Below are 12,401 nucleotides of genomic sequence, written 5' to 3'. Positions count from 1 at the left end.
GTCCCACCCGAGCATCCAGGGCACGTATCTGCAGTGCTTCCCATCCCCATTCACTTTGGTATCCATTAATCTCACTAAATACCTGAGAAGAAGTAAAGAAAGATAGAACAAAAAGCATCAAAGATATTTGCTTTGCCTTTGCAAAGCTGTGTCCTTTTGCCATCTGTAGGCTCTGCCACAATGGGTTTGGTTTGACTTCCATGCTATAAAGGTCCCTGGTTTCTCTCCATCCTCCCCAACCCGTGTCCCCCCCCTTTGCTCTCCTTTCATCGGGGCTGTTGATGAGCTCGGCCTAATGAGATTAACTCAGCCCAGACACAGCAGTGGCAGTTTATTCTCTTTTCAAAGGACTCCGTGGTTTCCTACAAACTTTTTGTAAACTCTTCATCTCCGGCTCAAACTCCTTTGTAAGCTGCGTCCAATGGACTCTGACAGACCCACAGTGTCGGTCAATGAGGAGCAGTTAGAATGGGTCACTAATCCAAAAGAGTGGAGCGATGCCTTTAAAGCTTTAAAGCACTGGGAGACACGCCTGGAAAGAGTGAATCCAATTCTCCAAGAGCTGGAACATTCAGTTTGATACCTAAAATAAAGAGAATGAACAAGTCCGCCTTGTTTACATGGGACGATGTGGCGTTCAGTGATGGTTTCTACCCCTTCAGACCTGCATGGAGAAGATTAATGTTGATTAATTAATGTCTCCATCCCCCTGTCACTCAAGACTTGGAGTCATTTCGCTCCTTCCATAGGACCTGCCCCAGTTAAAAAGAAGCAGATGAGTCACACAACGATGAGCAAAGCGCCCTGTTTCTCCCTTCGAAAAGATCACCATCTTTCTTTCACGGTGTTGATTTTATAGCAAGTAAAAAGAGTCATTTTAGTTGGCTGGAAGGGCATCCAATAAGGCACACTGTGATGTCGGGGCAGTCATGGTGGCTCATTGTGCTTACAGTCATAGAATCATTAAGGTTGGAAACACCTTTGGGATCACCATATCCAACCCAACCCATGTCCCCACTGATCATGTCCTTCAGTGCCATATTAACATGGTTCTGGAACACCTTTAGGGTTGGGGACTCTGTATCTCATGGGATCATGGTTACTAGGTTGGAAAGACCTTCATTGAGCCCCCCTAAGCCTTGCAAAGGGAATCTCACATCTCCTATAGCTTTTTCTCTCCATGCCTCACACCAGGCAGACCATGAGCTCTTCCAGCTTCCTCTGGTTGTTCTTACTGAAGAAGAAAGAGCCAAGAGCAGCTGTCAGGCCTGTTAAATCTGCTCATCCTTCATCACCCCACATTAATTTATAAGTTAATTAACTTAAATTAACTTAAAAATAAGTTGCTTAATGGCAACTACAAGCAAGCCATGAAAGGGAAACTGCTCAGGGCCTTCCAACACTGTGGGATCAGGACGGACCCCAATGTGGGGGTTTGAACTTCATCATCTTTAAAGGTCCCTCCAACCCAACCATTCAATCATTCTTTGGATCTGTGATTCTATCATACAATGATTCTGTGGCTCTACCACTCTATGATTCTACAATGCTATGACCCTATGCATGGGTTCCCTCCTTCACCCTTCTGCTCCATCCCTTCCTCCACTCACCCGAGCTGCCTCTTGCCCCTCAGTTTTGCTTAGAAAGTGAGGGGACAAAATTAAACACATCAATAAATAAATAGGAGGGCTGGTGCCGATCGGGCTTGGGAGAAGGGTGGTTTTGTGCCACCCTTATTATCTGCTAATTGGGATTTTAACAAAGACTGTCCCGTCACATGCAGGTGGCCAGTGACAACGTGCTTGTGACTGAAGAGCAATTCTTGACATAAGGAGAGTCGAGGAGCTTGCTGGGAGCCAGCAATCCCCGTCTGATCTCCTGCACGCCCGTCTGGCGCGGTGTGAATAATTAATAGATTAATGATACACCTCTCTGCTGCACACAGAGCGCAGCGGCAGCTCAGGCTGCAAGCTGCTGCCTTGCACAAACCTCCCCATGTGCTGGGGTGCACCCTGCTTGTAGCAGCTTGGGATGTGAGCACCTCCCCTCTGAGGACAGGCTGAGGGAGTTGGGTTTGTTCAGCCTGGAGAAGAGAAGGTTGCGGGGTGACCTCATTGCAGCCTTTCAATACCTGAAGGGAACCTATATCCAGAAGGGGAGTAAACTCTTGGAAAGGGCTGACAATAGCAGGACACGGGGAAATGGTTTTAAGTTAAAAGAGGGAAGATTTAGGTTGGATGTTAGGGGGAAGTTCTTCACTAGGAGAGTGGTTAGGAACTGGAACAGGCTGCACAGGGAGGTTGTGGATGCCCCATCCTTGGAGGTGTTCAAGGCCAGGTTGGATGAGGCCATGGGCAACCTGATCTATGGGGTCTCTATGGGGATCTATGGGGTCTCCTGGGCAACCTGATCTAGTAAAGGTGTATGTTTGGTTGCCCTGCTAGGCAGGGGGTTGGAACTACATGATCCTTGAGGTCCCTTCCAACCCGGGTCATTCTGTGTTGATGGGAAGGGGTGATGTAGCAGCAGTGCTTGCAGCCAGCAGGAGCTGTAAAGGAGCACCAGAGGGGAAGAAGGCAGCAGATCTCCTGCAGGCTGCTTCATCCCCTCACAGCTCCTCCAGGCATTTGCCTTCCTTGCAAAAGTCACAGAGAATTTCAGCTTGAAAGCTGACAGAGCTGCAAGCAGCCAGCCCTGCTGACAGCGTGCTTCCAGCAAGCCCTGCAGCAGGCAGCACCGTGAGAGCCCACCCAGAGCTAAGGGAGCTCGGGGCGAGCTCCTGCTCCAGCACAGGGATGTGCATTGGGGCGTCTTTGCCCAAGCAACGCTCTCCTCCCCTCCTGACGTGCTAAGCATGCAAACATGCCATTCCCCGGGTCTTCGTGCATCACAGGGGGAAGAGGTTTAATGAAAAATTTAAAGGCCGGAGTCTTAAAATAAATTCCAATCCCAGCTGAGATTTCACGGCGGCTGCTAAATGTCGCTCGCTTTAGGACTTGCGTGCGGGGAAGCGAAACCATCGCTCCCTTCCATAGGGAAGCATTGGGCCCCGTTCCTTTGCAGGGCTGTGAGGAGGCACCATCCCCAGGCTGGGAGGTGATGGATGTAATTAAAAGCCCGTTTTGGGGGGGGAGGGAGGGAGAGAGAAAAGGAAGAACAATAAATGGAGGCGGCTTATCTTGCGGCTGAAAGCTGATCTTCATGGACATGTAACATATGGTATTTTCAATAGTGGATAAACAGTTTAAAGGGGACCTGCAAATGTTGTCTTTTAATGAGCTAACAGCGGGGTTGGGCGCTGAATATCCCCATGCTCACCTTTTATCTGGGTGCCCCCACATCGCCCTGCAGCCCCGGCATGCACTGTGCCATGTCACAGCTGCCACCAAGCCGCCCTGCGGGGCTGTGGGGCTGAATGTAATTACACGAGCTGGAGTCCAGCCTGAACAACCCTCCCCATTGCAAAAACCACTGTGGGGTCTTTAATTACCAGCACGGGTCAGGACCCTTGGCTTTCCCATCACCTCTCCTCCCAGGACAGTCTCATTGGCCATTGCGCCATCCCCAGTGCTGATTTGGAGCAAAGAGTTGGGCCCATTGTGGGTTGTACCCATCATCCAGGTGCTGCCTCCAGCAAATGGATGGGAACAGCAAAAATGTTATCTCCTGGATAAGAAATCTATGCTATCCCATAACTTTGAGGCTGGGGGCTAGGTGTGGGTGCCCATGTTTGGCATGGGAAAAAGCTTCTCATGGAGATTAAACCCCAAAGGGTTAAAGTTTTATGGATTAGCCATCCGCAGGCACAAATCTGTGCAGATCCTCCAAGCTTTGGTGCTTTGCATCAGCTCAGGCTCCGCATCCCTGCGCCCTTTTCATGCCATGATCTCTGCACGTTGGAATTATCTTCCTCATCCTTTGGCATCCCTCAGTGCCCATCGGCAGCCCTAAGCCTCACAGTTGTGTTGGCTTCTGGCTGAGCTGAGAAGGGCTGAAGCCTTTAATATCCCTCAACCCCATTTCCCACGCAGCAGCCCTAAATCCCCATCTTATTGGCACGCTCCACGTTCAGACCCTTCCCAGTCTCCCAACCAAAACCACGGGAGTTTGGGTCATTTTGAGTTAACTGAAAATATACACGTGTTTTAGGAGGCATCTCCTTTTGTACCAGCTCATTAGGGGAAATAAATGGTCCCTGACCATCTGTCATCTTTGTGCAGGTACCTGGCAGAGAGGGGTGGGAAAAGGCACGGAGGATCCTTAATCCGCTCAGGGTTCGGCGAAGTGAGCTCTGCTTCCCACAGCATAATTACAGCGGCCCCGCTGCAAAGTGACAGACCTAGTGAGTGGAAATAGATGAATGTAATTAAAATCCCAGGGAGAGGGCGATGGAGACGGGGACGAGGTGGAGGGAATGAGTGTGGCAGAGAGAGAGGAACCACGAGCAGGAGGCGGCTGGTCTTCAGGATGGGGACCATATGCTGGTTTCATTAACGAAGAAAAAGGGTAAAAGTTGATTTACTGATTAATTCCTCTCTTCTAATTGTGGGTTTTTTGTTTTAATTCCATGGGTTTAAGGCTCGAAGGATGAGTAAAATCCTGTGCTCTGACCTGCTGCGTGCATCCAACACAGTAGGCTCTGCATCCATCCATACCACTCCCTCTGGCTCCACATCCTATTGGTACCCCACATCCCCACGCTGCTCCCTTGGCCATTATCCCCTTTGAGAAGCCAAAATCACCTTCATCAGCCCAAGGATGCTAAGGGAGGGGACGCTGCTGGGGTCCTGCTCCCGGGGATGGGTCCTTAGGGTGTCCCATGGGTGAGTGGCTCTGTGCTTTCAAGCACTGCAATTGTATCGATCAGCAATGGTTGTTTCCCCTCTTCTTCCCTCTTGAAAATGCCTTTTTTCTTCCTGCCCTCTCTTTGATGTCTTTTAATTACCTCTCCCCTCCTCCACACCCCCCTGTTAAAGAACCCCGAAGAGGTGGGCGAGGTTTATTTATTTATTGGCTTTGCTATGGATGAGGCTGGGAGTCGATTGAGATCCTGGGTTGTCTCTGCGGGAACGTTGGGGGCTGAGCAGCCCCGCATTGCTCTGAGCATCCCTTGGGCCATCTGTGCCCCCAACACCCACATCCCTGTGTAACCCACAGAAGGATGCTTCACTGGATAAACCCACAGGGCACAACCCCCACCATGGAACCAACCACACCATTAATCAACCCAGCTTCATTTCACTCCATTGGGATGGGGAGGGAGGTGAATGCTTTGATGGAGGACTTCTCCAGGCTGGCACAGCTCTGGTCCATCAGGGTTGGCATCTCCCTGCTCCCAGAGCTTTGTCACTGTGCCGAGTGCCACTGTGTCCCCATCCCCCTTTCCCCACCCTCCCCTCACCCTGGGATGGATGGGAAATTTGAGGAATGTTCAGATTTTACTCATTAGCCCAACCTCCCGCTGGCCCTAGTTTAAAACAACCTGCAGGGGCTTCCCTTGATCGGTGATGTATGAGTGGCAGCGATGGGGTAAGCCAGACATCGAGCCTGGCTGGAGTCGGACTGCCTTGCATTTCACTGTTAACTTGTCTTCTGTGACTGGACATAATTTAGTCTAATTGTCTTCATGTGGGTTTCTTTCATCATGGCCACAATCCGGTTTAGCCAGCGGCTAACGAGGACATTTCAATGGCTTTCCTTCTGGCCCATCCCCTCGTCTCTCTGCTTTCATTTCCCAGGCTGGGCTGGCAGGGGGGTGTGGGGCTGTGTGCTGATCCCATCATTGCTCCCTCTCCATTTTGGGATGGAAAACTGACCTCATGCCTGGCCAAGAGGGGTTAAACCCCAAGGATGAGAAAGTGCCATCGGTGCCAATAGGCAAAGACTTCCTATGGCACAGCTGGTACAGACAGGGATGGAACTGGGTGATGCTCTGAGCATCCCTGTGTTCCTGTATCACAACAACAGTGCCCACATCCCATGGCCTTGGAGTAGTATGGGAAAACATGCCTAGATTGCCCACCTCCCTCCCCACAGCCCTGTGGGCTCACACAACCATCCCCATCTCCCCCTTTTGTGCACTGTGTTTGGGTTTAGGGATTGTTGTCGTGAAGGATGGTCGCGTTGGGTTTCTTGGAAGCAAGTCCCTGGGTTTGTTTTTTTGACGGGAAGAAGCTGGCGTTTCATGAAAAGCCTCTCCCTCGTTATTTAATGCTAAAGCTCTTCAATTAGTTTCATTTGATTTACTTTGATGCTTTTGTTCCCAGAGGTTTCCAGTGTGTGGGGCTGCCCCACCTCACCGGGTCTGCCCCCCTTTGATCTCAGCAGCGCTGCCATGGGCCCCCAAGGCATCCCCCGGCCCCGCGCCCGCAGCCCCCATCTCACCCCCATCTGCTCCAAAACCAATATTGACTCGGGAATGGGGCAGCCCCCCGCCAGGCAGCTTTAATCAAAGCTTTCCCCAGCAAATGAAGTTTTTACAAGGAGGTCTCCAGGTGCTCTGTCCAGGGGAGGGGGACACAATGGCCATCCTGGCGGGGGCTCGCTGCTATGGCAAAGAGGGGAACGGAGGGGCCGGAGCCCCGGCGCTCCCCTAGGGTTAGGTTGTATCTGCAGGAGCCAGACAGGGGTCTGGATGCTGAGCCAAAACATTTAACATTTGCAGAGCAATTAAGCAGGGGGGAGAGGAGGGGAGGTGGAGGTGGCTGGGCACGGGAATTGGTTCTCATGGGAATGCTGTGGCACGGGGCAGGGACCCTGGGCTGAGCCCACAGCATCACCACAACCCCTTCCCAATGGGGAATAACCATGAATCCTTCCCAACTAGAAACAGCCACGAACCTTTCCCAATGGGAAATAACCACAGACCATTCCCTTTCTTGGCTTCTTTTTGCCAGCATCCCCTAAAGGGCATCCCATATAGGTCTGAGTTCTTTAGGGACTTCCATAGCGCATTGCAGAAGGGAAATGAAGGTGCCTTTGGGACTTGCTCACAGTGCTTTGCATCCCATTGCCACCTCCTCCAGAGCACCAGGGACATCCATCCTCCCTCCTGCAGCCCCTGGGGCTGTCACATCCCACACACCCTCAGCCCCACAGGGCAGAGGTGGGGTTGGATGGGGTTCACCTTACAACAGCTTGGTGCCTTTTGGGGGCTCTTATAGAGAAAGAAAAGCCAAACTCCCCCAGAAATGCCAGCAATCAGTTGGCAATGCAGCTCTTTGAAACAAATAAACACATTGGAACAATGGGAGCGGGGCTGGCTGGGGAGAAGCAGGCAGAGCTGGGGATGAAGGATGACGTGTTGAAAGGCAGCGGTTAAGGATGAAGCCAAATCCTTTCTGCCACATTTCAACTGCTCCCAGTGCTTCTGCTGCCACCGAGGTCGTTGCCTGAAGGCAACGTTGGGTTGGGGCTGCAGTGGGTGGCAACCATAAAAAGCTCCCAGGCTGCCCAGTAAACCCAGCGCATTTATTTCCCTGTTTTAAAGGGAAGGCAATTAGCTGCTGACCCACGGGGACCTGGGGAAGAGCCCCACAGCTGGAGCACAGCTGTCCCCCCATTGCATCGCTGTGATGCTTCCCATTGGTGTGATAGTCCTGCACCACTCACTTCTTGGGGATGCAAAGATGCAAAGACAGCAGTGGGTTCCCAGCCCTACTGCCTTCCCTGCATCCCATAGGGCAACACTGAGCCTGCAGGGAACCCAGAGCTGTGGTGATGGGAGGGGGTAGGAACTCCCTGATGCTCAGTGGGATTATTTGCTCAGTGGGATTATTTCCCCATGGATAGGGTTCAGTGGGGCTGAAAGAGCCGCACGCCCTCTGATAATTTGCAGCTTGTGGATGCTGGGCTGACATTGAACTGAACCCGGAGCAGCAGCAGGCAGTGAGGAGCGGGGCAGCTCGGCCTTATTGTGGTGGCTGGGCCACTTGGGGTTTGGCTAATAGGGGACATTCCTTCCTCCCAGGGCTCCCTCATGCATTCAGGGCCAGCCTTGGCTATTTAGCCTCGTTAATGGCAACGTTTGGGTGACCGTCTTCCCCATTTCCCCTCGCGTGAATATTATCCCTGGGTTGTTCTGCATTGTTCATAACCAGGAGGGGACAATTAATCAGAGCAGAAAGGACTTTATTCAGACGGGATTCCTTCCGTGGCTGCACCACTGGGAGCAAATTAGCAACTCACACTTTGCCATTGGCCCTTTCCTTCAGTGCTTTGGGCTGCAGTCACCCCTCTACCCTGGGCACAGAAATGCAAACCTGCTCCTATTTTAGCACTGCTATCCTCACCACCTTTTCCTAATTGCTTTTGTTATTTTTGCATGTCCGGGCAGTGAGGTGGTAAATAGGCTCTAATCCCCATCCTAACACCTGCTTATCTGCAGGGCTGCTGCTGCTTCAGGAGCAGGTCTGGGCATGGGAGAGAAGGGAGAAACTCCTGCAGCCCAGCAATTACACCTGGGACACGATGCTCCCAGCAACACCCACACCACTGTGAATGGCCCAGCACGTGTTCCTCACCTTGCAATAAAGCTGCTTCCATGTACTCAGCACTGACAAGAGGGTAAGGGCAACCAGCCCATCAACCCCCTCCCCCTTTCTCTTTCCCTGTTCATTCCAAAGCATTTTGCTCACCAGAACTGCTCTGCAGACAGACAGTCCCCAGCTGTTGTCCCAACATCTGTCTCGCACTCTTTGCTAATGACGCCTGCCCTGCAATGCCAGATGCACAAATAACCCCTTTCCCAGATCTGCTTTGCATTTCCCACCTTTTACCCATCACGGATGCTGTGGGGTAGCTCCAGGCTTCCATCTCCTTGCAGCCGTGGCTATCTGAGCCCCTGGCAGGTGGGCTGTCCCTATGGGGATGCTTTGCTCCATCCCTGCTTCTGTAGCACCAGCAATAGACAGAGCTGTCTGTTGGCTCCAGTATGACCCGCCTGCAGCAGGGCTCAGCCCCACAGTCGGCCCCACAGCCTGTCTGTGGCTTTTACTGCTCTGGATGAGGCTGATGTCTCAATAGGGCACTAACTAAATGAGCTGCTCGCGTTCATGAGTCAGAGTGGGAGCTGAGCTCTGCCCTTTGCCTCTGTCTGAACCCAGCTATCACATCTATGTCTGGCTGTCATCAGGTCCACGGGGACAGCCACCATGTAGCAACGTGGCTGAGGGATGGCCAGCAGCAGGTTTGCATCCACAAGGACAAGCACAGGGTGCTCAGATGTGATGGGTTCAGATGCCTGGAGCGTGCAGGATGTGGGGCAGCAAGGCTGGGAGCCCAGAGCAGAGCCACGGGGACCCTGCTGGGATGCTGTTAGGACATTTCTCTCCACCAGAAACTCATTAAGAAGGAACTGAGCCTGGCTCACAGCCGTGCCTCAGATCGATGCAATGAAATTTGATAAGGAAATGGCAGGAGCGTGCTCAGCACATGCAAGAAAAAAACACCAACCCAACCAAACCACGTCTTCAGATCTTTCCCTGTGGGATGGAGGGGGGGGGGTTGTGAGCATCAGCCTTCCTGGAAAGCCCTCCTTGCTGACGCCTGCCCTCAGCATCCCAGAGGATGCATCTCAGGAGCCAGAGAGGCAGGCAGATGGGCAGCAAAAGCTGCAAGGAAAGGCCAAGCCTGGAGAGAGGCATTACCCTTTGAAAAACCCCATTCCCCATCCAACCTGGCACTGCAATGACTCAGCCCTGTGCCGTCCCTGCTGCAGCGCTTCCAGGCTTCTCGGTTCACCCCAGCGGGTTCCCAGCAGCCGCTCGGTGACAAATGTCACCCGGGGACGCACGCAGCATCCCCGCCTCCTCCGCATCATTGGCAGCAGGGAGGTGGCTGCTGGGTCCCCCCGGCGCCCGCACTGCGGTTTAAAAGATGGGATCGTGTCAGCAGGCGGTTGCAAAACAGCTCCGTCAGACGGGCACGCTCCTTTGGCAGCAATCTGATTTCCTCATTGTGCCCAAACGGGGGCGGCTCGCTCCGAATCGCACCCGTGGAAGCGTGTCCTCCTCCCGACACGCCCCGTGAGTCACAGCGGCTCCGCAGGGATCGAGATCTGGAAAGCACCCAAGGCAACCATCAACCCCATGGCGGCTGATAACGCGGCGTTATCAGGCTCCATCCAGCTGCTGAGTCAGCCCAGCACACCCTGCCTGCCTGGCAGGAGACCAGGGATGAGGCTGCTGCTGGTGAGATATGGAGACAGAGCCCTTTGCAGCATCCCAGACATCACAGCATCCCTGGCACTACAGCATCCCCAACATCACAGCATCCCCAGCACCACAGCATCCCAAGCATCACAACATCCCCAGCACCACAGCATCCCAAACATCACAGCATCCCTGGCACCACAGCATCCCAAACATCACAGCATCCCNGCACCACAGCATCCCAAACATCACAGCATCCCTGGCACCACAGCATCCCAAACATCACAGCATCCCCAACATCACAGCATCCCAAACACCACAGCATCCCAAGCATCACAATATCCCCAGAATCACAGCATCCCTGGCACTACAGCATCCCAAACATCACAACATCCCCAGCACCACAGCATCCCAAACATCACACCATCCCCATCCATGCTGAGCACCCTCGTGTAGGGCAGCATCTAAAGGCACTGGGTTTAGCTTCCCTGCAGAGATGCAGTTGAGTTGTGATAGTCCAGTCATTGAGGGCACAGGGACACCATGCTGCTGCCCCAGCCCAGAGCAGGACCTGCATTTCTGCAATGCAGAGCAAGTCTTTGGGGCTGGGGGTGCAGCTTGGTGGCTGTCATGCTGCTGAGCTCACTCTCCGTTAGCTCTGGGGCTGCTCCTACAGGCATCAAACCATGCTGTAATTTAGGGACCTCAACCAGCGGTGCTTTGGAAGTTGAGGCAGCTCTGGGGTTAGGGAGCCTTTTGTAGAGCCCAACCACAGCTTAACAGCTCCGTTTGCTTCCCACTCAGCTTTCAAACCTCCCCAGGTTCTCCCCCCTCGCAGCTTTGCTCTTAAATCTGTCACATTTCGCTTGGTTTCACCTCAGCATGTGAGACAAGACCCAAGCAAGCAAACCCTGGGCCAGAAGGCACAGCAGCTTTGCAGCTGGATCCATTACCTGGAGAGCAGAAATTGCCAGCACCATCAGTGCACGTGAACCACACACACACATCAGGAGGAAAAAAAACCACCCTGCAATGGGAGCCGGTGGGAAAAGCATGTGGGATGGTGAGAGGTCTGAGTGCTGCTCATTCCAGGGGATCCCCGCCAGCACCTGCATGTCATTTGTCTTCTTTTATTGCCCTTCCTCAGCTTCTGGCAGCGTTGTACTGCAAAGCCTGATACCCCCTTTGGGAAGAGACATCCCCCTGTGCTTGGGAATGTGATGCTGCAGCCAGATAGATAGGGGCTGCATCTAGAGATGGGATGGGAGCCCTTCTCACAGCGTTCACCCCACACTAATCCCTCATCCCTATTTTCCTCCCAGTGTGGAGGAACAAATCGCTGTGTTTAATCTCCTTTTCCAACCCATAGACCACACTGGGGGCTGGGTCCAGGTGAGAGCACTCCTAATACAGCACCATGTGCCCACGGTGGAGCAATAGAGCTGCACAGTCACTGCAAACCGAGGGCAATGGCACAACGCTGAGGTTGTTCTCATTGGCACAGGTGCTGTGCAACCACCCCAAATCCATCCCTGCACTTTTCCCCCCTGGGCTCCTCATCTCCACTCCAGAAGAGGAAGGAAGGTGAGGCTGCCTGCATGGCTTCACCCCATTCCCATCCAACCTGGCACCTTCCATAGCCCCCCACCCCCACCCCGAGCATCTCATCCTCCCACTGCAGCCCTGGGGAAGCTGTGCCCCTCAGCGCATCACACTTAGGGATGAGGGGTTGGGGGGGTGGGCTGTGGATGAGCAGTGGGGGTTAATGAGCAGCCAGGCTTAATGAGCAGCGGGGTTCTCCCTGCTGAGCCCCACATCCCGCAGAGCCCCGCACGGTGCTGCCGGAGGCTTAGACGTGACTGGAGCTGTGTGTTGCTGCAGGTGGGTGGGATGAGAGTTTCACGACCCGGTTCCAGCAGTGGCGTGGGCAGCATCGCTAAGCGTGATTAATGCCGGGGGGGGGGGGGGGGGGGGCAGTGCTGATAAGCGAGGGTTGGCTGAGACGGGAACAGAATGGAACCACTGTCAGTCACAGCCAGAAATCCCCCCCCCCCACCAAGAAGGAAAAGGACGTGATAAATCGTGTGCACCACCTGCTGCCACCTCCGCTGGCTCCGAGCGTGGGATACCTGGGAGGAGGCCGGCGCTGCGTGAGATTTCCAGCCTTATTTATTGGAGCTCGTAATTCAGATGAGAAAATGGAAAAAAAAAAAGAAAGCAAACATCGTGAGTCTCTCATTCCAGTCTCTC

At 53.4% G+C, this 12,401-nt stretch overlaps 1 long non-coding RNA gene across 1 annotated transcript; it reads right to left on the bottom strand.

Annotated features, from left to right (window-relative positions):
* Positions 1 to 311: 311 nt before the first annotated feature.
* On the bottom strand, positions 312 to 9,437 carry LOC107323299. The gene is made up of 3 exons (XR_001559202.2): positions 8,771 to 9,437; positions 4,225 to 4,339; positions 312 to 664 (listed from the first exon to the last, which is right to left on the bottom strand). It is a non-coding gene; the product is annotated as an uncharacterized LOC107323299 (long non-coding RNA).
* Positions 9,438 to 12,401: the final 2,964 nt, after the last annotated feature.

The sequence above is a fragment of the Coturnix japonica genome, chromosome 21, assembly GCF_001577835.2.
Source record: "Coturnix japonica isolate 7356 chromosome 21, Coturnix japonica 2.1, whole genome shotgun sequence".
NCBI classification, from domain to species: domain Eukaryota; kingdom Metazoa; phylum Chordata; class Aves; order Galliformes; family Phasianidae; genus Coturnix; species Coturnix japonica.
This window is presented reverse-complemented; position numbering and strand designations above follow the sequence as displayed.